At 35.1% G+C, this 23,540-nt stretch overlaps 1 protein-coding gene and 1 pseudogene across 1 annotated transcript in view; both read right to left on the minus strand.

Annotated features, from left to right (window-relative positions):
* Lrrc7 (leucine rich repeat containing 7) overlaps positions 1–23,540 on the minus strand; it is a 518,752-nt gene that overhangs the window by 156,639 nt on the left and 338,573 nt on the right. The window lies entirely within an intron of this gene.
* LOC124960460 (eukaryotic initiation factor 4A-II-like) lies at positions 1,025–2,504 on the minus strand (annotated as a pseudogene).

The raw sequence follows: 23,540 nt of genomic DNA on the forward strand, positions 1-23,540 counted from the left end.
TTGATCCACCTTTCTATTTTGGTACCAATACCATGCCGTTTTTGTTACTATTGCTTTGTAATAGTGTTGAAGATCTGGTATTGCGATACCCCCTGCTTCGTTCTTTCTACTGAGGATTGCTTTAGCTATTCTGGGTTTTTTATTCTTCCAGATGAATTTCATAATTGCTTGCTCTATTTTTATAAGGTACATCATTGGGATTTTAATTGGAATTGCATTGAATCTGTATAGCACTTTAGGTAGTATAGCCATTTTGACAATATTAATTCTTCCTATCCAAGAACACGGGAGATCTTTCCATCTTCTAAGGTTTTCTTTAATTTCTTTCTTTAGTGTTCTGTAGTTCTCATTGTAGAGGTCTTTCACCTCTTTTGTGAGATTGATTCCCAAGTATTTTATTTTTTTCAATGCTATTGTGAATGGGGTAGTTTTCCTAATTTCTCTTTCTGAAGATTCATCACTTATGTATAAAAATGCATTGAATTTATGAGCATTGATCTTATATCCCGCTACTTTACTGAATTCACTTATGAGTTCTAAAAGTTTTCTGGTGGAATTTCCCGGTTCCTCTAAATATATAATCATGTCATCAGTGAACAGGGATAGTTTGAGTTCTTTTCCAATTCGTATTCCTTTAATTTCTTTGGTCTGTCTAATTGCTCTGGCTAGAGTTTCAAGGACGATGTTGAATAGAAGTGGTGAAAGAGGGCATCCCTGCCTTGTTCCAGTTTTTAGGGGGAATGTTTTCAGTTTTTCACCATTTAGAATGATATTGGCCATGGGCTTAGTGTAAATGGCCTTTACAATGTTAAGGAATGTTCCCACTACCCCAGTTTTTCTAGTGTTTTGAGCATGAAGGGTGCTGTATTTTATCAAATGCTTTTTCTGCATCTATTGAAATAATCATGTGATTCTTTTTTTTTTTTACTAATTAAATACTTTATTGAATAAATACAATACCAAACAAAATGCATTCAAATGCTTTCTAAAAAAATCAATTTTAAAGGACTTTCCATTCAGGCTAATGACAAACACAATAAAGGCAGACATGCTAGTTTAACATAATTGGCTGATTTTATACAGCACTTATATCTTTTAGTCCACAAGTATATTATTAAATGATAGAGAACATCTAATACAACCATTTCTACAGAACTAGGAAATAAATTTCTAAGAAAGAAAGATTTTACAGACCCCATCTTTTTATACCCACCCCAACAGTCTAACTCTAAAGAGGATAAAGCCAATGACTTTCCTCACAAGAGCTCATGACTAATGTCGCTTTGCTATCGAAATCTGTATTTCTGATCTGTTATGAGCATTGAGACAAGATTCAAATATTCCCAAAGAAGCACAATGCACGTTGTGATCGCCTATTCAGCAACAGCGAGCACTGCATTCAAATCTATCTCATCCCAGGAATTAAATAAGGTCAGCCACATTCATGGGCATTTCCTCCACTGTAGTATTGTAGAAAGTCTCAATGTCACGAAGAATCCTCTTGTCTTCTTCAGTAACAAAGTTTATAGCCACACCTTTCCTCCCAAATCGACCCCCTCTGCCAATTCTGTGAATATAGTTTTCACGATTGGTAGGTAGATCATAGTTTATAACCAAAGACACTTTTTGTACATCAATCCCACAAGCCAACAAGTCAGTAGTGATCAGAACTCGGCTTGACCCTGATCGGAATTCTCTCATGATAACATCTCTCTCTTTCTGGTCCATGTCACCATGCAGAGCAGAAACTGTGAAGTCCCTGGCATGCATTTTCTCTGTGAGCCAGTCCACTTTGCGCCTTGTATTGAGAAAAATAACAGCTTGTGTAATGGTCAGTGTCTTGTATAAGTCACAAAGTGTGTCCAACTTCCATTCCTCTCTTTCAACATTAATGTAAAATTGTTTGATTCCTTCAAGGGTCAATTCTTCCTTCTTCACCAGAATTCGAATAGGATCTCATAAATTTTTTGGTCACTTCCAACACATCAGTTGGCATTGTGGCAGAAAGCAACACAACCTGAATACTTGTATTTAATTTTTGAAAAATCTCATAGATTTGATCCTTAAACCCTCGGCTTAACATTTCATCTGCTTCGTCCAAAACAAACATTTTGATCCATTTTGGAGAAAGGTATCTTCTATTTAACATATCAAACACTCTCCCTGGTGTACCAACAACAATATGTGGTGCTTCGGCCTGCAGTTTTTGCATTTCATTTCGAACATTTGTTCCACCAATGCAGGCATGACAAGTTGCTCCCATATAGTCTCCAAGTGCCAGAATCACCTTTTGGATCTTTAATACAGGGAATAATAGCTCTCTGCTGAATAGCTGAAGGCTTCTCAAAACCATAAGCATAGATGCCCCGAAGAAGAGACTCCTTTAAATTCATATCATCAAAGTTATCAACAATCTCATTCCAGTTGCTCTTAATGACACCATCGGGGTCCATTCCCTCTGGGCCTCCATGTTCTCTGTTATAATCCGCCGAGCTACCAGACATGATCCAATGAACCACTCAGCGCCCGACTGAAAAGACAGCAGCGCCAGCCACGGGGTTTTTTATAGGCTCGTGGCCGGAACCGTTTCCCGCGGAGGAATTTACTTGTCTCTCATCGGTAGCCACAAAATTGTGATCCTGGGGTCATTACCTCAGGTGAAATCCTAAGCGAGTCGATGGGAAAATACAGATTTCATAATTTTTTGACACTGCAGGATCGATTGAAATCCCAGGATCAGGAGGAGGGCTGGGACTCTTTGCTTTGTGGCGGAACAATATTGTAGCAGAGAGATGAACACCAGCTCCCTGCCCGCCCTGTTCCTACGGGAATCATGTGATTCTTAACTTTAAGTCTGTTGATATGGTGAATGACATTTATTGCATCCCTGGGATGAAACCCACTTGATCGTGGTGCACTATCTTTTTAATATATTTTTGTATGCAATTTGCTAAAATTTTGTTGAGAATTTTTGCATCGATGTTCATTAAGGATATTGGTCTGAAATTTTCTTTCCTCGATGTGTCTCTATCTGGTTTAGGTATCAGGGTGATATTGGCTTCATAGAACAAGTTTGGGAGGGTTCCCTCCTCTTCTATTTCATGGAATACTTTGAGGAGTATTAGAATGAGCTCTTCTTTAAAGGTTTTGTAGAACTCAACTGAGAACCCATCTGGTCCCGGACTTTTCTTTGTTGGTAGGCTTTTGATGACCTCTTCTATTTCATTGCTTGAAATTGATTTATTTAAATTGTGTATGTCCTCCTCGTTCAGTTTAGGTAATTCATATGTCTCTAGAAACTTGTTGATGTCTTCAAGGTTTTCTGTTTTGTTGGAGTATAGATTTTCAAAATAGCTTCTAATTATGTTTTGTATTTCAGTCGTGTCTGTTGTGATATTTCCTTGGTCATTCCGAATTTTAGTAATTTGGGTTTTCTCCCTCTTTCTCTTTGTTAGTGTGGCTAAGGGTTTATCAATTTTGTTTATTTTTTCAAAGAACCAACTATTTATTTTGTTAATTTTTCCAATTGTTTCTTTTGTTTCAATTTCGTTGATTTGGGCTCTGATTTTAACTATATCCTATCTTCTACTACTTTTGGTATTGGTCTGCTCTTCTTTTTCTAGGGCTTTGAGCTGTGTTAAGTCGTGTATTTGTTGATTTCTACTTCTTTTGTTGAATGCACCCCATGAAATAAATCTTCCTCTAAGTACTGCTTTCCTAGTGTCCCAGAGATTTTGATATGATGTGTCTTTGTTCTCGTTTACTTGTAAGAATTTTTTTATTTCCCTCCTGATGTCTTCTGTTATCCATTCATCATATAATAGTGTATTATTTAATCTCCAGGTATTGGAGAAGTTTCTGTTTTTTATTCTGTCATTTATTTCTAATTTCAATCCATTATGATCTGATATAGTACAAGGTAGTATCTCTATCTTCTTGTATTTGCTAACAGTAGCTTTGTGGCATAAAATATGGGTGCTAAGGTCTCTTAATAGAGGAGTTTAGAGAGTTCAGGAAGAGATTGTTTCTAGTTAATAAAATCGAGAATTTTTGAGAAGATGCTGCATTTGAGCTGGGTGTTGAGGAAAGGGTAAGATTTACAAACTCTGATATAAAGTTGAGGATGAGTAAAAGCAAGGGCATACTGGAAGGAAGAATTAGTACACAGAAGCAGGGCACAGAAGCAGGAAGGCATTCTGCACATGTGGAGGACAGCAGACAGTTAAATTCTTCAGTGCAGAGAATGAGAAAGTTGATTTTTGTTATGGTCATGGGTTCAGGGAAATGCTTAGGAAGGTAAATGAGGCGGATGGGTACTACATCTCAGTATAGCATTTATTTTTAGACAACTCATTTGATGCTTTATTATATATTACATTTCATGGCTTGTCTCCTCAAAAAACATACTTTTCTTGCAGGGGCATACTTCATACTTCTTTATAAGTCACTCACATGCAGACAATTCCTGGCAAATGGCAAGACTTCAAAAATTTTCTGTTGACAGACATAGACTCTTTTTGTTCACAAAAAGAGGCCTCCAATAGCATGCAGGAGGACTATATACCACTGGGGTTTTCTCTGCTATGCTGACATCAGTTAAGCATATGAGAAAATTGTCCCTGTTGACAATCAGAGGCCACGCTGTGAAGATGTTGGAGGTGTCTGAACATGAGTAATGCTATCCTAGCCCCTTGGGAACCTTACCGCAAATGCATGCTTCTTTTTGTTTTCTCTACATTAACTGTAAATATTTTCTTAAATTTGGGTTTCTATCTTATTAACATAATATAAAAATGTGCACCTGGGATGAAAAAAATTGCAACCACCCTGAAAAATCAACTGAACATTTAAGACATGATGACTGATTGCTGTAATCTTCTGTGAGCTATAAATTTTAGGAAGAAGCCTTTTATTTTTTAGAGTTGAAGAAGTAGTTGTACAAATTCAACAATGTGGCTATTGAAGAGGTTTGTCAGAGTTTACATGAAGAAAAATCATGATCCCTAATCCATTCTCATTACAAATTCATATGTATAATACATGTTAATAAATACATCTAGAGAAGAAAAAATATTTCCTGAAAACCTGCCAAATGTTTGGCAATGTTCTGAGTTCTGGGATACACTGTAGAACAAAGGGAACAAATTCCCTGATTTTGTGGAACTTACATAATAACAGTAATTTGGTTCAATTATTCAGCAGTAGCAATTATTATTAGTTATACTGTATAGTACCTGAAAGTTTATGCAAATTTATATATTTGTTATTTTCCACACCCTCTTTTATTCTGATTGTGAATAATTTTCCTCTTTTTCCATTAATATAAGGCCAACTACACCAGTGATCTCAAATAGTTATTAACATTATTTTTATTTATTTATCAACAAGTATTTTCAAATATTTATAGCTCAGATACATTTACCAAGTTGTAGATCCATATTTCTCTTTTAGATATTTCTGCCTGCATGTTTCAAAAGTAATTCAAACTCAGTGTGCTCAGAACTGCTTCATCTTTTATTCAACTTCTTCTTCCTGATTATCTATCTATCTATCTATCTATCTATCATCTATCTATATCTACCTATCTATATATATATATATATATCTCATCATTTTGGTATTGTCATATATATATATCTTATTTCAATTTTAACAATACCAAATAATCCAAATTAGAACCAAAATCAAATGTCCATTTTTTCCTTTTGTCTACCTCCCCATAAATCTACCCTTTTCTACTTTCTTTTTTCCATTTTTACCGTACTTCTAGCTGCGTATTTCCTTAACTAGTATAAAAAATGTTCACTTATCACTCATTTTGGTCTATCTCGTATCACAGTGTCAGATACCTAATAACATCAATAAAAATATTGAGTAAAAAAAAGAAAAAATTCTTGAGTGATTCATTTATCCTTCATATCAGAGCAAAATTTAAAATGTATGATTCAACAGATTAGTCTTAACCTTTGAGACTGTCTGTCATTCATGGGGTGAATACAAAATCCTTAGCATGGTGGTCAAAGTCTCTGGTACCCTAAGTTAAGTTTCTTTTTCTAACCTTGCCTACCTTTATTCTATGAAATGATCTGTTCTGTAGCCTATTTCCTTACCTCAGGCTCTCCACGTCTGCTCTTCTCTTTCACTCTTTGTAGCTGCATGACCTGGTCTCTCTCCCTGTCTCTCCTCAAAAATCATCCTTCAGTTCTCCTATCTGCTGTCTTATTTATTTGCCTACCTACCTGTCTGTTAATTGTGGCACTCTCATTTGCATTAATTACTCTTATTAGAAATTTCTAAAAGCCAAATGGGTGCTTAATTAATCTTTGTATCCTCAATTCTGCATAGGGTGAATGTACAGTGAATGAATAAACAGCAAATTACTCAGATGTTAACAGGAGTTTATATTCCATCTCTCCCCAAATTCCACTGAAATGACAAAACGAAAACAAAACAAAATTAATGGAAGGAAAAATGGTTGCTTCCAGTGAACAGGAAAGGATAAAACCAAAAGAAGTCATAAACCTTGAGAATTTTGCAGAAGAAGCAAAGTAAATTTAATTAGATTTTTTTTTTTTAAGTTCAGTGTTAGTCACCTGTGACTTAGAGCAAACCAAAAAGGGTCTCACTGGGAAATCAGAATTGCTTGGTTTCTCTAATAAGCTCCAAAAGTTTGTATAGCTTAGTATTACTTTTGGGAGGGAAAATACACAGTGTCTATTAAAAAAAAATATGTATATCCCTTATCCAATAATCAAGTAAGTGTAAAAGTAAGTTGATCATTGCATCATCAAAATGCCAAAATATTGGAAACAACATAGATGTCCACCAATAGATTATAGATTAAATAAACAAGGGAATGGCTGCAGTAGAACACCATATATACATTTTTAAAAATTATAAAAGATATACATTGTTTATATATATTTTTATGTGAAAAAAATGCAATGCATGTGCACATTTGTAATGCATAGAAAAATATGACATGATAGATATTCAACCATGCTTACCTCTGGGGAGTGGGTCTAGGAAGCTGGTAGGGGGAATTTTCTGTTTCTTCTTTTAACATAGTTTTGGTTTCTTATTTTTTAATATTTCCATATTTTTTGGAGCATTATACATAATGATGGGGTTAATTATTACATATTTGTACATGCACATGATCTGTTTCCTCTTTATTCTTCTGTGTTACAACTACTTTTGTAACTAAAGAGCGATATAATCAGTTTGGCAATTTAAACAAAGAGAATCTCCAAACTTGGAACAGCAGGGATTGGGAGCAAATAGCCTATAGTTTGTCCATAAGGAGCAACTGAAGGGTTTCTAGACATTCAGGGCTAAGGACATAGAGATCTCTCACTAGCTGAGACTGCTCATTAAAGATCTGCCCTAACTAACTTCTAACATGAGTGGCAGGGTCAGATAAAGAAGAAGGTGGTGTTCCAGCTAACTTCAGGCCAGCACAATCAATATAGATGTGGTGTCTTCATCAAGAATTCTTCATCCACAACTTGTTGGCAAATACATAAAATGGCTCAAGGAGATGGTGGGTTGAGGAACTCTGTGTAGACTTTGAAGCTCAACTGGAGGGATTCATAGTACAGTGGACACATCAGTCACAGCACTGATCACCCAGGCGTGAATTACCGAGCTGTTATTTAAAGAAGGGCCCTGTACTGTCACCCACTTTCCTAAAGACCTCAAATGAAGTCTTCTTTATATATCCACCTCCTCATTTGCCACAACCAATATGTAGCAAGCACCCTGTGTGTGTGTTCAGGAAGAGTAGAATAGGGGAAAATTCACCAGAGGAAATGGAACTGTATACAGCTTGAATGGCTCAGTTGGGCGAGTTAATCCCACTAGACTTGCCTTACGAGAAATGCCAAAGGGAGTGCTTTCAGTTGAAACAAAAAGTGCCTCAAAAGCATTTACATGTACATGAGAATCTCAAAAAGTCCAATAGACAGAGATTAGAATGGTAATTATTAGGGATGCAGGTGGCAAGGCATAGGAATGGGGAGATGCTGGTTAATGGGTACAACATTTCAATTAGATGGGAGGAATAATGTCTAGTGATTTCTTTCGCAGCCTAGTGATGTAGTTGATAATAAAGCATTGTATTTTTGAAAACTACTAATAGTGTAAAATGTTCTCACCAAAACAAAGGCTAAGCATGTGAAGTGATGAGTATGTAAATCAGTTTGATTTAATCACTCCACAATTTATATTACATGAAAATATCACTTTGTACCCAATAGATTTATAGCATTACTAATCATTATTAAAAATGAATAAATAAAAATGGCTCAAACAAAAACCTGCTGTATACCAACCTAACTGGAGGTAACAAACATTGGCATTTTATCATATCTTTTTCAGAACTTTAGTTTAGATACATTGAAAATTCTTCTGTGAAGGTGAATGATTCATCTTCCATTTTTTTTCAACTTTTGTGTTAAACTTTATTTTGATATTAATATTATTCAAAATTTTTTCTTGTTTAAAAAATTAGGCAAAGGACGTGAACATACATTTTTTTCCAAAGAAAACATAGAAATGGCTAACAAATATATGTCAAGATTCTTAACATTATTAATAATCAGGGAAATTCAAATCAAAACCACAATGAGCTGTCTTCTCTCACCTCTTAGAATTTGGCTATTATCAAATAAAACATTTTGGTGAGGATGTAGAGAAACTGAGACTATTGTGCATTGTTAGTGTGAGTGTAAAATGGTATAGCTGCTATGGAAAACAGTATGGAAACTTTGCAAAAATTAAAAATAAAACTACCAGGTGATTCATGCATTGTACTTTGGTGTTTTTCCAAAGTAACTGAAATCGGGATCTCAAAAATATATTTGTCCTTACAAATTGATTAGCATTATTCACAATAGCTAAGATGTGGAAGCAACCTAAATGTCAATTGCTGGGTGAAAGGATAAACATCCTATATGTCCACTGATAAATGAATGGATCGATGGATGAGTGGTATACACCTACAGTGAAATATTATTTGTCCTTAAGAAGGAAGGAAATACAGTCATATGCAAAAAACTTGGGTGATTCCCAGGGACATTATTGTAAGTGAAGAAAATCAGTCACAGAAAAGTAAATACTGCACAATTCCACTTAGATGATGTATCTCAAGTAGTGAAATCTATAGTAGCAGAAAGTGGGTGTTGCTCTCAGAGACTGGGGCGAAGGGAAACTGGGGAGTCAAAGTTCAATAGATAAAAAGTTTCAATCATGCAAGATGAGAAAATTCTAGGGATCTACTGAACAATGTTGGGTTTCTTTTTAACAATAGTGTAATGTACATGTAGAAATTTAATAGGGTAGATCTCATGCTGTGTGTGTTTTTTCCTTTACCATGATAATAAACAGATAAAAATGGAACAAAGTTCATCTGTTACAATCTATTAGAACTAGAAATTTCATCCTTTGGTTGCATGGGTCTCACATCTTGAAGTTATCCTTAATTACCCTCCTCTTCATCTCTGACACCCACAAATCCTGTTGCTTCTTCCTAGAGGCAGGTTTACCTTGAAGTTACTAAGCCTAAGATTTAAGGCTCACTGTTTGCATGAACACCTTTCCAGACTCTGGGAGGTAGCCTGGCAAAACATTCAAATGGCCATATGTTTTTGTGAAATTTACAAAAGTAACAGAAATCATGCATTTCTTAACAAAAAAGAAGTGTTTTGAGATAAGACACTGGTGATCGTGTGAATATCATAGCATGTGCTTATGCTAACATAAATGGTATGCCAAATACATACCTGAGTTATATGATACGACCCTTTGCTCCTAGAATCTATTCAGTGTGTTATTATATTGAACACTGTAGGCAGCTGTAGCAATATTAAGTATCTGTGTATCCAAACATAGAAAAGGACAGTAAAAATATTAGGTAATGAAAAATTTTTAGCTCCATTATAATCTTATGGGACCAGAAACGTGTATCTTGTCAGTTGTTGACCAAAATGTTATGTGGCACATAACTGTTAAGATTTATTTTTAAGACTTAAAAATTAAAATATAAATCACATGCCACAAATTTCATCTGTTTTTAGCTATTCACATAGTTATCAATCATCATCACTACTGAATTCCGCTGTATTTTCATTTCCCACAAAATCCATACTCCTTCTCCCTATTCTCTTCTCCCTTCATCCCCTGGCAAGCACCAGTCTCCTTCCTGTCACTGGGGATTTGTCCACCTCTGAATTTTGTATAAATAGCCTTCTGTATCATATAATACATGGTCTTCTGTTTCTGGCTTCTTTCAGTTAGCATAATGCTTTCAGGGTTTGTCCATGTTGCGGCTCATGCCAGTCCTTCATTTTTGTTGCTGAACACTATCCCATTGTATTGATATGTCACATCACATTATGGTCATCCATTTATCCATCTGTGGACATTTGAATTGTTTCCACTCTGCCTGTTTTCAATAATGTTGTTATATACATTTGTGGGAAAGCTTTTGTATGGTCTCAATTCTTAGTCATTATTGAAGGTTGAATAATGACTCACCAAAGATCTCCATATTTTAATTCCCAGAACATATGAATATATTCTCTAACACGGAAAAGAAATGTTACAGATTGCAATTATTTTAAGGATATTGAGATGGAGAATTTGTCCTGTATCATCTGAGTGAGTCCAGCTTAATCACAGGGTGATTATTAGAGACAGGAGGGTCAGCGAAGGTAGAGAAGATGTGATGAGAGAAGCAGAGAAAAAATGTGTAAGGAAGGGGCCGTGAGCTAAGCAATGTGGGTTCCCCCAGAAGCTGGGCAAAGAGGGGAAATGACTTTTCCTTCACATCCTGTGGAAGGAGTAAAGCCCTGATGAGATCTTGATTTTAGGACTTCTACCTCTAGAACTCTAAGATAGTAATTCTGTATTGCTTCAATTCACTAAATTTATGGTATTTTGTTACAATTCAGTAATTGGAAAGTAACAGGCATATGTTTAGGCTTGAAATGCTGCGAAAAAGTAAGAAGTTTAATTATAATTTTCATCCTGACTCTCCCTTGTTGCAATTTCTCTAATGTCGCATGTGATAAAATGGTCACAGGCATTTTGGGGCACTAGCTAAAAGGAAGTTGCATGGAAAGACCTTTAAAACAGATGTGGTGGAATACATTTATGTGATTTGCAAATAATTTCTGCATATAGTTAACTTGGTGCTAGTCATTTGACTTAGAAGTGGTTTCTGGAAAGACTCCTCCTACCACAGTGCTAAACCCAGTTGACTGCTGCATGAAGGTGTGGGTACAGAGGACATACTCAAGTCCGGTTCCTGGCACCAGAAGTATACAGACGGTGGAAGAGAAACGAGGCATGAAACATACGGAGGTTTCCCCAAATCTTACAGCAATCCTAAAATTTTATAATGTGTATCAGTGAAAGATCATAAAACTGAATTTCCAAACTATTAGTAAAGAAGACGACATTAGAGGACAGACTGGATTGTTTTTATTTCCACAGAAAATTATATTACAAAATATTTGTTATGTGAAAAGGCTGTCAAAGAATATGAAGCCAAAATGTAGGGGAAAGCATTATATGTGTGCTGTCATGTTAATTGCCTGGATTTTGTGATGGCTATGGCACTTGTCATCTTTTGAAATTATATTTTGTTTTTGTTCACAATTTAAATTTTATAGTTTCTTTTTTCATTTTGATTAAGCATTCACTTTTATATCTAATTATATATTCCCAAACAATAAATATGATTATTTTTTGAAAGAGGATGTACTTAATTTATAAAGTTCAGATCTCACTGGATCTTCTGGCTATATCTTTAAAACTTACCCAGAAATTGACTCCTTATCCTCTCTACTAGTCCTGTCCCAACCCAAGTCACTACCGTTCTTGCCTAGATTACTGCAATTGCAATACTCTCCTACTGACTTTCCTGACTCCACCTTGAAACCCTTCTTCCATGAAATGTTTTTCTATTTCTTCTCAACATAGCAGTGAAAGTCATCCTGGTAATATAATGTAACTGATGAATGTGACACATGACCTAACCTATATGTCATAATGTGACATACGAAAGTAGATCAAGATTCTACTTATTCAAAACCTTCCAAAGAGCTTCCTTGTTCTACTCAAAAAGTCTAAATCCTTAAACTACCTTACAGAGTTTCCCTTGTCCACACATGATCTCATTCACTGTCCTCTCACTTAGCCTACTGTGTCCTTCCGGTCTTCCTGCCCATCCCCAGTGAGGGGGGTTGTGCTTGCCTTTCCTTCTGCAGAGAACAATCTTCTAACTGCACATCTACACATCCTCTAGGTCTTTACTAAAATGTGACTTCTGAGGGAGGCTTCCCTGACCATCCTAACTAATTACGCCCCCTCCCTATTACCCTTTTTTCTTTATATTTCTCGTTAGCAATTTTTTCTCTCTTTTACTTTTGGTTTACTGAAATCAAGTAGCTTTGCTATTAATTTAATTTTAGATAATACAGCTACACTATTTTACCATATAAGTGAGCAAAATTTAAATTTGAATCTGATTACTTTTTTGTTATTTTTTATTTCATTTTATTTTTTATTTTTACAGATTGTGTTTTGATTCATTGTACACAAATGGGGTACAACATTTTATTTCTATGATTGTACACAATGTAGATTCACATCATTCATGTAATCACATATGTACATAGGGTAATGGTGTCTGTCTCAGTCCACTATCTTTCCTTCTCCCACTCCCTGCCACCTCCTGTTTACTTTAAATATATTTTTTATTAGTTTTTTTGAAGGTTCACAGTTCTATCCACAATAGAAGAATGTTCTCCTGGGCTTACTCCACGACTGCATAATATTCCTGTATTCTTTGTAACATTTGATTACAAATTTGAACTCTTATTTAATATAGTTTACTCTGGTTCTATTAGGGAGCATTTTTTTTTTTTTTACATTTTTTTTAGTTGTAGATGAACACAATCTATTTATTTTATTTATTTTTATGTGGTGCTGAGGATCAAACCCAGTGCCCCACACGTGCTAGGCGAGTGTTCCACCACTGAGCCACAACCCCAGCCTTGGGAGCATATTTTTTTTCCTTTAATTACTCTGGTAGAAACTGTCAACGGATATACTAGAGAACTTAACTACATAGAGAAAATATGTCATTCTTAGAAAAATCCATTTGTAGAAACATAAACGGAGCTAATTAATTTCATCCATAGTGACCAGTCATGATATTGCAATAATGGGAAAAGATAATGAAGGAAAAATGACTTTTTTGGAAAACAGAGGTAAAGATGATTTACTTTATTGGTAGGAAAGGGAAAGTTGGAAAACAAGAAAATGTATTTCTTTCTTTGTGTGACAGTGGGGACTTGTTAAAATCCTAGGTCAACAGGTACTCCTTTGGAGAACATGGTGACCCCAATTTGATCCTCCTCTGAAAGAAATATCTCTGTAATTATTTTCAGTCAGGAAATGTATTTTAATTGAATGATTCATCAAGGATTCCTTTCAAATTCCAGAGTTAGTGGGGATCTAATTTATGTATGGATGTATGATGAATGTATTGGTCACAATTCCAAATTTTGCATTTCAAAGTTTCATCAAGGAACCCATTTGGAAGTGTATCTCAAAGTGAAATGAGATTGATTCCTCAAAAGACATCTTATTGTGGAATGATTGCTTTTCAGATAAAGTATTTTCCTCCACTCTATTACCATTTAGTTTGAATTAAAAAATTCCTACTGATAATAGCATGATTCTGATGATTAAAACTGACTGAACTGTTCTCTTTTAAAAGAAAATGATTCATTCATTTTCTCAAAAACATTTACCAAGAGCCTGTTGGGAGCTGGGTATTCTGCTAGGTACATGGAAAGTTTTCTGGAGAAAATGATGCCAAAATTGAGTCAGCAAAATAAACATTTACCTATTGTTTTGAGGATAGAGTACTCATTTTCTGGTTATTAAACTGTTTCCTTTCAGATGTAAGCTCATTCTTCAACACTGTACATACTTCAACATTGTACAGTAAAACATTTTTTTTTTTAACCGTGGTCTCCATGTTAGGCTCTGACAATAGGGCATACTAGAGAGAGATTGAATACTGGAGAGGGAAAAAACTTGCTCTTTCTATTCACTTTCTGATTCACTTTCTGGTCCTCTTAGCTTCTCACCAGCCACACTTCTTCAACCTGTAGTGACACTGAACATCAGTAACAGCAGTTGCTTCCTCTCTGTAGTTTTCTACACAGCTAGAACCAGCCTCCTCAGGCCCGGCTCTGGGGTATGAGCACAGCTGGTGGACGCTCCTCTTGACAGCCCCAGCTTCATGTTCTCATAATTCTTTAATCAACTTCTTCCCTTTGTTCCCACCCTAGGGGCATTAGCTGCTTCACAGAGTTACTACCTCTGTGATATTTCTTTATCTCCTGTTTTTTTTTTTTTTTTTTTTTTTTTTGCCCTTTCAGTTCTCTGGTACATGATTAACCATTCTTTATAATAAACTTTCTTTGTGAAGCAATTGACATAGTTTCTGTCCTTTGACAGATCCCTGATCCAGAAATTGATGCTCTGCAAGAGCTTTAGAAATAAGTTTCAGTCCTCAAGTTTCTCTTGATATGTTAATAACTGTTATGGTTTGAACATGAGGTGTCCCTTCAAAGTGCATGTTAATGCAGAAATATTTTGAAGTAAAATGATTATATTATGAGAGTTGTAACCTAATCAGCTCATCCAAGTTCACACTGAATATCTGGGTAGTAACTGTAGGTAGGTGGGGTGTGGTTGAAGGAGGTAGGCCATTGGGGACATACTCAAGAAGTTTGAGTCTTCCCTGTGGTTTTCCTCCTCCTCCTTCTCTGCTTCCTGATCCTGCAATGAGCAGAGTGGAGCAGCTTACCTTCCCTGGGTCCCCTCCTCATGGTATGCTGCCTCACTTGGGCCCAGAGCAATGGAATCAGCTGTCTATGAACTGAGACCTCCCACACCATAAGCCACAAATAAGTTTTACCTCTGTTAAGTTGTTCTTGTTGTGCATTTTGATCATGGTGCTGGAAAGGCTCACTAGAATAAAAACCTCTGAAAATGTCTGAGGCTTATACAATCTATGGCTTTAGTAGTTTTACAAATGCAGGAAAATAAAGCAATTACTAATTAGGTTGTTTTAAGTATTTTCCTTGAAAACAGAGTAACCAGTTATATAATGGCAAATTCTATTTTGTTTTTTTAAAAATAAACTTTACTTGAAGAATAACTGAAAAAATTTGGTAAGCAGGTGTTACAAAACTATGTTCTAGTTACTGATAAAGGAAACTACTGGATATGCAAATAGTGCTTGCCTCAGGCATACTTGCATCTTAGTAGTTAAATGAGTACACCTTGGCCTAACTAGGGAGGTGAGACTATTTACTGCCGTGCTTTTAATAAAGTGAGGTTAATTTAATGCTAATCAATTTCAATTACAAGTTGAAACTCTAGCCTAAGTACTCACAGTATGTCAAATTTCTATGAAAACACATTTCTATTTCTTACGTACCTGAACAGATTGTACAAACATTGGCATTTCTTTTCAGTTAGATCATTTAGAGTATCTCCATTCCAAGATTTTTTGTTTATTTCTTTGAAATTTTCATTTGACTTTGTAAAACCAAGTGAGAAAAAAACAATAGAAACAAAATCCATCTGAATATTGAGATTAAAAATTCTTCCTTATTGTAATCTGTAGCCTTATTAAATATTTAAATGGGTTTGAGTATAGAATAATTTTAAGTTTTTTATAAAGACATTTTATAAAATATAAATCTTCCAAAAATATCCACAGATAACTGAATTTTTAAAATGTTTTTAAAGACTGCCTGACATACTGTCTCGAATGTGAGTTAAAATCATGCTATTCATTTCCTATGAATTCTCTGAATTTATAAATCCAGTTGATCTCTGCATTGTGTTTAAAAAATTGCTGTTTTTCTTTTACACATAGAATATTTTTCATGTTCTTGACATATTTTTGCTGCTGTCACTTAGGCACTTTGTTTTTAAAATCATGTTTTGTTCTTTAATCTGAACTTCAGTGGCCTAAAATTTAGAAGTATTCTATTAGTAAGTGGCATAATAAATAGTTCAAAAATGTTGGAAATACTCTCACAATGATCTTACCTTTGTGTTCTCAAATTCTGTATAATGACTACTGGATAATTTTAAGCAGAGAGGCAGAAAGAATCTCCTTAAGGACATGAAATTAATATTTAAAAATCACTCATTATCTGATGATGTTTTCATGAAAAATGTATAAAATAATGAATGAAGGTCGCTTGTGTTTCTTAAATGCTTCTGATATCATACTCATAGTTGATTCAAATTCCATAAGTGGTGAGAACAAATATAAAAGGCAATTATTTGAAGAGATGAGATCTGATAATTTCCCAAAACTGATTACTAAGAAGAACCCAGAGATAAAGTGTACAAGATAATGTACACAAATTTCACTCATGAGCACAAATCTTTAAAAATCCCGAGAAGGATTGAACTGAACAGTTCATGAGAGGGTTTTACTAAGGCTCCTCTAAAATTCATGTTGAAGCTTAATTTTCGCTGTGCTGGTATTAAAATTGGCCTTTGGGGGAAGTGATTAAGCCATGAGGATTCTGCTCTTCTGGATAGATTAATACCCTTATAAAAAAGGCTGGGAAGGGAGTTTGCCTCTCTTGCCCCTCTGCCTTCCATCTGTCAGGACCCAGCAACAAGGCTCCCTCTTGGAAGGCAGATGAGCCTCTCAGACACTTTCTGCCACATCTTCATCTTGAGCTTCCAGACCCAGAGCTGAAGAACCAGATTTTCTTATCTCTAAATAATTTTATCTGTAAATAATTTTTATCAAGTCTGCTTACCCGACCTTTTCAAATGCCACCTCCCAATTTTCACCCACAAGTATTATGAACCCAAACTATCCATAAGTTGTGAAAATATACATGCTTACTTTCCATCTGCTTGTCTTGATGGAGTGGACAGTCAGGCATTAATGAGATTCTACTCTATCTAATACTTATCCTAGGGATATTTAAACTTTCATTTTATTTCATGCTTAGGGACAAGCTTTCTTTTCTTTACATTTATTTTCCTGCTTATCAGTGGCAGATTTCCCCTGACTACCATTCTGACCCTTGAAAGGTAAGTCATAAACCCTATCTGGTAACCTCTTTTAAAAGAGAGGTGCACCTTTTTCCCCACATCCTTGCCAACACCTATTATTGCTTGTATTCTTGATAATCACCATTCTAATTGGGGTGAGATGGAATCTTAAGGTAGTTTTGATTTGCATTTCTCTTATTACTAGAGATGCTGAACATTTTTTCATATATCTGTTGATTCCTTGTAGATCTTCTTCTGTGAAGTGTCTGTTCATTTCCTTAGCCCATTTGTTGATTGGATTATTTGTATTCTTGGTGTAAAGTTTTTTGAGTTCTTTATATATTCTGGAAATTAGTGCTCTATCTGAAGTATGAGTGGCAAAGGTACACTCATACATTGCTGGTGGGATTGCAAATTAGTGCAGACACTCTGGAAAGCAGTGTGGAGATTCCTTAGAAAACTTGGAATGAAACCACCATTTGACCCAGCTATCCCACTCCTAGGCCTATACCCAAAGGACTTAAAATCAGCATACTACAGTGATGCAGCCACATCAATGTTTATAGCTGCTCAATTCACCATAGCCAGATTGTGGAACCAACCTAGATGCCCTTCAATGGATGAATGGATAAAGAAACTGTGGTATATATATATACAATGGAATATTACTCAGCCATAAAGAATAATAAAATTATGGCATTTGCAGGCAAATGGATAAAATTGGAGAATATCATGCTGAGATAAGTCAATCACAAAAAACCAAAGGAGGAATGATCTCGCTGATATGCGGATGATGATACATAATGGGGGGTGGGAGGGAGGCAAGAATGAAGGAAGGAGGAACTGTATAGAGGGAAAAGAGGGGTGGGGGTGGGGAGGAAGGAAAAAAATAACAGAATGAATCAACCACCATTACCCTATGTAAATGTATGATTACACAAATGGTATGCCTCTACTTCATGTACAACCAGAGAAACAAGTGGTACCCCATTTGTTTATAGTTAAAAAAAAAGACTCAAACTTACTCAAAAAAAAAAAAAAAAAAGAGAGAAAGAGAGAGAGAGAGGTGCACACAGACAGCAGAATAAGTAAAAGAATCGTCCTTCATACCTGTTCTTTGTTCTTTATAAATTGTTATTCCTCTGGGAAACAGGCTATTGTAATTCTGAATTATCTTCATTGCAAAAGCACAAAATCCACATATTTTGCCAGCACACCCTAGGTTTTAGAAACCAATCTAATTGCTAAGATTTACATGTTAAATTTAAACTAAGAAACAATCTCCATGAAGGAAAGCTCCTTTGAAATGACAAATGATAACTATAATGCAAAGGATATGTAAGATAATGGGTTGACTTTTGTTTGGGTTTTGTTTTGGCCTACATTTTGGGACAAATGCTTTCATCAGTAGTTTTTTTGTATTGCATTTAATTTGTTACTAGAAACTTAGTTATAATAGTTGACTATAATAAAAAGATGAATCCAAAAAAAAAAAAACCAGATTTTCATGGCTTATCAATTATCAAGTCTCAGATACTTTGTTACATAACATAGATGAAAGTTTAGATAGAAGGTCATGATTATGGTTCTATAAAGATCATTTTGTGTTTTTTTTTTAGAATTGGAAAAGTGGTTTAACATTAGAAATCCTTTCTATATAATTCATGCCATTAATTGATTAAAATGGAAAAAGTGTTATCTCTAAAAAAAATAAAAATAAAAGAGTGTTATCTTAATAAATGCAAAGAAAACTGTTTGAAATTTGAGGAGCAAAAAGCAAATGGTGATTTTTCATAGACTACTTGATTAGCTACATAGAAATTCCTAAGGAATCTGCAGGAAAATTATTCATATTATTAAATGAGTTTTGCCAATGGCTAGATTTACATTGAAGAACAAAAATCAAATGAATTGCTGTGTATTTGCAACAAACAGTTGCAGACTAATTTTTGAAGAAGTACATTTATAACTTCAACAAAAATGTAAGGTACTTTGCAAGGAAATAAAAATATGCAAGACCTTTTTATGAAGAAAGTCATAAAACTTAGCAAAAAGATATAAAAATGGACAAATGAATTGAGATATATGTCATGTTGATGTATAAAAGATTCAGCATTGTAAAATGTCAGTTTTCCATTGTCAATAAAAATTTGCATTACAAAGTCAATACCTTTAAAGCCAAATGCATGTGGAAAGAACTGTTCAATAAATGTCACATGGAAAACAGAATTTGTTTAGAATAGAAGGCAGAATGTAAAATTTAAACTCACACGGAAATATACTTGACCACAAAAAAAATGGAATCTTCAAAATTTTTATTCCAAGAAACATGAAAAAAATATTTTTGACTTTTGGGAAAAATCACTTCTTAAGCAAGACACAAAATGTGCTACACACATAAAAATTATACACTCTATTGTGTTCTAATTAACTACTTCTATTAATGAAAACAACACGTGGAACGCAAAAGGACTCTTCAGAAGCTGAGAGGAGGTATCTGTAGTACCTTTTTTAAAAATATTTTTTTAGATGTTGATAGACCTTTATTTTATTCATTTATTTATATGTGGTGCTGAGAATCAAACCTCAATGCCTCAAACATGCTAGGCAAGCACTCTACCACTAAACCACAACCCCAGTCCCTCTGTAGCACCTTTAACCAACGAAGGATTAATAACTAGAATATGGGTGGAATATATATTCTTTTATGAGAGTACAAAGGTTTCTATGAGCCAAAAGGAGAAAGATAACCAATAGAAAAGTGGGCAAAAATACATACACAGGCATTTGACAGAAGAGGCTACTACAAACTGCCATGAACATACGGAAAAATCACCAATTTCACTAGAAATTGGGGATATGCAAATGAAGTGCAAAATGAGATGCCATTTTGCAGCCATTATGTTGACACAAATAAAGAGCCCAACAATATCAAGCGTTGATGAAGAGAGGACATATGGTAATTCTTACATGTTCCTGGTAAATGAGTACAACTATTTTGAAAAACAAAAGCATTATTTTAAAAGATGAATATATTGATAATTGATAATGAAGAAATTCTACTTCTAAACCTGTGCCTTAGGTTAATTCTTGCACCTGTGTACTCATAACAGTACACATAGCAACATGGTAATAACAAATGGACAAAGGGACTGTCCAGGAAGACAAGAAGGGGTAAAGAGTTGTGGTACAGTCACATTCATAGAAATAAGAAAAAAGCAAAATACAACTATATAATACTTACCAATACAAAAAAAAGGGGGGGATGTAACAGGGGAATGTTAAACAAAATTCAGGACTATAGTTACCACTGGAGATAAAGCAAGAGGATATTTTTAGAAATTCAGAATTGTAGTTACCTCCTAGGATAAACAGAATGATGGAACTGGGGAAAAGCATACATGTGGCTGCACATGATGGGCAATGCTCTAGTTCATATGAACAGGGTTCATGTGGCTTCACAGGGTTCATTTTATTATGCGTTGTAATCTAAACATTAATTATTTATATTATTTTATGTGTATAAAATATGATATAATAAAATATCAAACTTCTGATTTTTTTCTCTTACATTCAGGTTTTTAATTCACTTTTTGGTAGCCTTCCTAATTCAGCTACAAAGAAAGCTGGTGAATTATAGTGCCTGCAGAGAATCTATTTCAGTTCAATAACAATGCACACTATGATTGCAATTTGGTAGACAGAAATACCTATGTAGACACCTAACCAGTACACATTATGCCATATTTACAGTAAAATTTCAAATCACATTTCTCTGACCTTCTTCCTGCTTGAATAGCACAGGAACAGGACCTTCCTAGAATCCTTCTCAATTAATTCTGTTTCAGGAGTCCCTTTGTAAGGTGTAGGGGAGTGGAGACAAGGGACACTCCCAAATAAGGGGAGATGCTGCTCTAGTGACCCCTGAAGTCCCTGCGGCCCTCTCTTGTGGCCCATTGCCTACTGGGCTCTTGCTTACTCTGCTGCCTGCTGAGTTTCCTTGAGTTCCTGAACTCTAAACCATGTACAAGTCACTTTCCAATCTGCTACTAGTCTCCTCTGGCTGGACTCTTCTTTCTGGCTTGTAGAGAAGCTTACTTTGCTTCTTATGACTGACTCTTGTTGAAGATCCCCCTAGCAGAGTTGTTGATGGCTCTAAATGACATTTTCCTTTACATATTAACCCTCACCTTTCCAGTGCAGGGCAGGAGGGGAGAGGCAGTTCAGGAGGCTGGGAACTGGGAGTTGGGGGCTGGAGCTGTATTAGGAGGATGGTCAGTGTGGCCTCACTCTGTCTCGGGATAACTCTGATCCCTTTGTCCCCCTTGCTCTGCTCTCAATTTTTTTCCATTTTCTTGTATGTTTTTCACTCATAGTGATTTGCTTGTGAAGCCTCCATTATTGTCTCTACCAGTTCAGGACCAATATGGGAGTTTTAATTCACCGGATACATCTATTTGAAAACTATACCCACCACAGGGCTTTTGGCCCTCGATAGTCAATGAAGAGTCCCACATCTGATGTGACTTCAAATAATGATGTTTTTGTATATCTTAGCTCATTTAATTATCACAGCTAATACTCATTTGACTTCATGATAAGAAACAGGGGCAGGGAGAAAATATATCAAAAAATATTAATAATGGTTATATATGGGTATGGGATCATGATTGACTTTCACTATTGTTTTTACAGTTCTCTTAACTTTCTAAATTATCTTAAATGGATGCTTATTAATTTCATATTGAGTGAAAACCATCCAAGAAAAAAGTAATCAAAAAATAATCCTAAGTAGCTCTTAGGTTCCTAGAATTTTGTCTACTATCTTTTGGTAATCATTGCTGTTAGAAATGTATTTCCCTTTGTTAGAAGTTTTTGTTGTTACAAAGACATCCATAAGTAGATATTTCTACTTTAAACCTTACTTAGAATATTTACATTGCTTCTCAGTTAACTTCCATTCTCATTAGGCTTTCAAAATGTTTAAGTTTAGTCATCTATTTTCCTCATTGTCTCTTTGCCAGGTCATACTCAATGAATCACCTGGTAATAATCTCTGACTTGATCACATCTAGTTTCAGAATGGAATTTGAGCCCTTCTTCGTGTTTCTTACCAGAAAAAATATTTTCCCATTTTCTCGTTACAAGTTGTTATCATAAGAGAAACAATAGCCCACACATGACTGCCAATAGACTTTTGATTAAGAGTGAGAAATATTAGAAATGTGAAATTTCACTCAAAAGACTTAACCAAAAAACCAAATAACCAATCAATAAATAGGTACAGGAACTGAACAGGTTCTCAGAGAAGAAGAAATATGATGCTATATGAAAAAATGCTCAACCTCACTAGCAATTAGAGAAATGAAAATTAAAACTACACCGAGATTTCATCTTGTTCCAGTCAGAATGGCAATCATCAAGAATAAAAGTAACAATAAATGTTGGCGAGGCTGTGGGAAAAAAGGCACACTCATACATTGCTGGTGGGACTTGCGAATTGGTGCAGTCACTCTGAAAAGCAGTATGCAGAGTCCTTGGAAAACTTGGAATGGAACCACCATTTGACCCAGCTATCTCACTTCTAGGTTTATACCCAAAGGACTTAAAATCAGTATACTACAGTGACACAGTCACATCAATGTTTACAGCAGCTCAATTCACAATTGCCAAGCTATGGAAACAACCTTGGTGTCCTTCACCAGATGAATGGATAAAGAAAATGTGGTATATATATATATATATACAACGGAACACTACTCAGTTATAAAGAACAATGAAATTAGGGCATTTTCTGGTAAATGGATGGAACTGGAGACTATCATGCTAAGTAAAATAAGCCAGTTCCCTAAAACCAAAGGTCAAATATTCTCTCTGATATGTGAATGCTAACCCATAACAAGGGAGGGTAGGGAAGGGAATTCTAAAAGTTCATAGGATTAGACAAAAGGGATTGAAGGAAATGGAGGGGGTATGGGAATAGGAAAGACAGTAGAATGAATCAGACATAACTTTCCAATGCTCATATATGAATACACAACCAGTGTAACTCCACATCATGTTTAACCACAAAAATGGGATCAAAATTGTAATGGGTTGCACCCCATGTATGTATAATATGTCAAAATACACCCTATTGTCGTGTATCTAAAACCAACAAATAAAAAAATGAAAACAGTTAAAATATACTTTGGATGAGTTTAACTTTTGATATTTGAAAATATTCAAGAGGGAGAATTACAAAGGAATATTTACTTTCTAATTTGCATTTGAGATACTGAACTCCACACATATTTTAAAGAAAACTGAAGCTTGAAAGGAATAAGCAGAATTGTCCAATCTTGCTGGCAGTGAGGTTTTAAGACACTTTCAATACAATTGGAAATAAAATGCCCTTGGTGACTCCCGTCTTTCATGCCACG

This window comes from Sciurus carolinensis, chromosome 1, assembly GCF_902686445.1.
Source record: "Sciurus carolinensis chromosome 1, mSciCar1.2, whole genome shotgun sequence".
In the NCBI taxonomy this organism is placed as follows: domain Eukaryota; kingdom Metazoa; phylum Chordata; class Mammalia; order Rodentia; family Sciuridae; genus Sciurus; species Sciurus carolinensis.